At 31.6% G+C, this 2,500-nt stretch overlaps 1 pseudogene; it reads right to left on the reverse strand.

The window, feature by feature from the left end:
• The window catches only part of LOC128871242 (large subunit ribosomal RNA), a 4,514-nt pseudogene extending 2,400 nt beyond the window's left edge, over positions 1-2,114 (reverse strand).
• Between the last annotated feature and the right edge of the window lie 386 nt (positions 2,115-2,500).

Here is a 2,500-nt window from a genome sequence, read left to right on the forward strand (position 1 = left end):
ACAACAGTAAATGTCATGCTCTTCTAGTCCATCTACCATATCTCTCTTCGAAAGACTTCCATGGTAGTACGACTATAAAACAGAAAAGAAAACTCTTCCGATATCTCTCGACGGCTTCTTTATGGTCGTTCCTGTTGCCAGGATGAGCACAAGGCCCATTTTTAATAACAAACGGATACTCAACAGGTTACGGAATTGGAACCGTATTCCCTTTCGTTCAAAATAATTCAAGTATTTAATTATTTTTTAATATATATATATAAATTTTATTAATATTTTTTTTTATTAAAAACTTGAAAATTTTCGGCTTTCGCCTTGAACTTAGGACCGACTAACTCGTGATCAACCACTGTTCACACGAAACCCTTCTCCACTTCAGTCCTCCAAGGTCTCATTCGATTATTTGCTACTACCACCAAGATCTGTACCAATAGCGGCTCCATGCAGGCTTACGCCAAACACTTCTAAGCACACTATTGTACCCTCCTACTCACTAAAGTTTCAAAATTTATAAATCAATCGAAATTGTTTTATAAATCATCTACTTTAGCGGTAATGTATAGGTATACAACTTAAGCGCCATCCATTTTAAGGGCTAGTTGCTTCGGCAGGTGAGTTGTTACACACTCCTTAGCGGATTACGACTTCCATGTCCACCGTCCTGCTGTTTTAAGCAACCAACGCCTTTCATGGTATCTGCATGAGTTGTTAATTTAGGCACCGTAACATTACGTTTGGTTCATCCCACAGCGCCAGTTCTGCTTACCAAAAGTGGCCCACTGGGCACATTATATCATAACCTCAACCTTCATATCAAGAAAGGTGAGGTTCTTACCCATTTAAAGTTTGAGAATAGGTTAAAATCGTTTCGACCCTAAGGCCTCTAATCATTCGCTTTACCAGATAAGATTATTTTATATAATTTTTAAATGCACCAGCTATCCTGAGGGAAACTTCGGAGGGAACCAGCTACTAGATGGTTCGATTGGTCTTTCGCCCCTATACTCAATTCTGACAATCGATTTGCACGTCAGAACTGTTTCGGTCTTCCATCAGGGTTTCCCCTGACTTCAACCTGATCAAGTATAGTTCACCATCTTTCGGGTCACAACATATATGCTCAAGGTACGCTCCAGTTAGAGGTATAAATAATAATAAATTATCATTATACATAACTATATGGAACGCCCCGGGATTGAATTAATTGACTATTTAAGAAAATAGACTAAAAATTAATCCCATTATATTTTTAAGTTAAGTTAATTATGCCATTAAGTTTAATATAACTCAATGACTTGCACATATGTTAGACTCCTTGGTCCGTGTTTCAAGACGGGTCCCGAAGGTATCCTGAATCTTTCGCATTGTTAATCATATAAATGCATACAAATAAATATTAATATCATAGATATTAAATTTTTTGTAAAATTCAAAAAATGAATTTTAGCATTATATATAATAAAATCTATCAACACTTTATCAAATCATTAGTATTTATTCTATGTTAATATGCTTAAAAAGCAAATTAATTTAAATAAACTTAATATCACCAATGATCTTTTGATAAATACTTTTATTATGTTAATAGATTACAATGTCCTTATATGAAAAAAATGCACATTATTTTTAATTATTTAATGATGAATTTTTCATAATGGATATTCAGGTTCATCGGGCTTAACCTCTAAGCAGTTTCACGTACTATTTAACTCTCTATTCAGAGTTCTTTTCAACTTTCCCTCACGGTACTTGTTTACTATCGGTCTCATGGTTATATTTAGTTTTAGATGGAGTTTACCACCCACTTAGTGCTGCACTATCAAGCAACACGACTCTTTGGAAATATCTTTCTAGTAATCATTAACGTTATACGGGCCTGGCACCCTCTATGGGTAAATGGCCTCATTTAAGAAGGACTTAAATCGTTAATTTCTCATACTAGATATTAAGATATTCCATACACTGCATCTCACATTTGACATATAGACAAAGTGACTTAGTGCTGAACTATTTTCTTTTCGCTCGCCGCTACTAAGAAAATCCTTGTTAGTTTCTTTTCCTCCCCTCATTAATATGCTTAAATTCAGGGGGTAATCCCATATGAGTTGAGGTTGTTTTAAAATATTTTTTATCTTCTCACAATTTAATAAATAATTATATCATCTTTTCATCTCTATTTTTCTTTTTTCCTTTTATATAAATATATATTATAAATAATAATTATGTAAAATGAGGCAATTCTAGAATAAAAAAAATTAATTTTTATGCTAGACATTCCTCCTTTAATTACATATATAAATTAATATTTTATATATATATAAATAATATGAAAATTTTTTAAAGAGAATACTTAGATTCAAAATTTTTTTTATTTCATTTTATTTGAGAGGATTTTTTTTTTTTAAGAATATATTAATAAATAAAAAATTCATTATATATCTTTATTTTTTTGCTATTAATATTATGAATTATTTAAAATCCAATAATATACACATTTGCT

The sequence above is a fragment of the Anastrepha ludens genome, unplaced genomic scaffold (assembly GCF_028408465.1).
Source record: "Anastrepha ludens isolate Willacy unplaced genomic scaffold, idAnaLude1.1 ptg000120l, whole genome shotgun sequence".
NCBI lineage: Eukaryota > Metazoa > Arthropoda > Insecta > Diptera > Tephritidae > Anastrepha > Anastrepha ludens.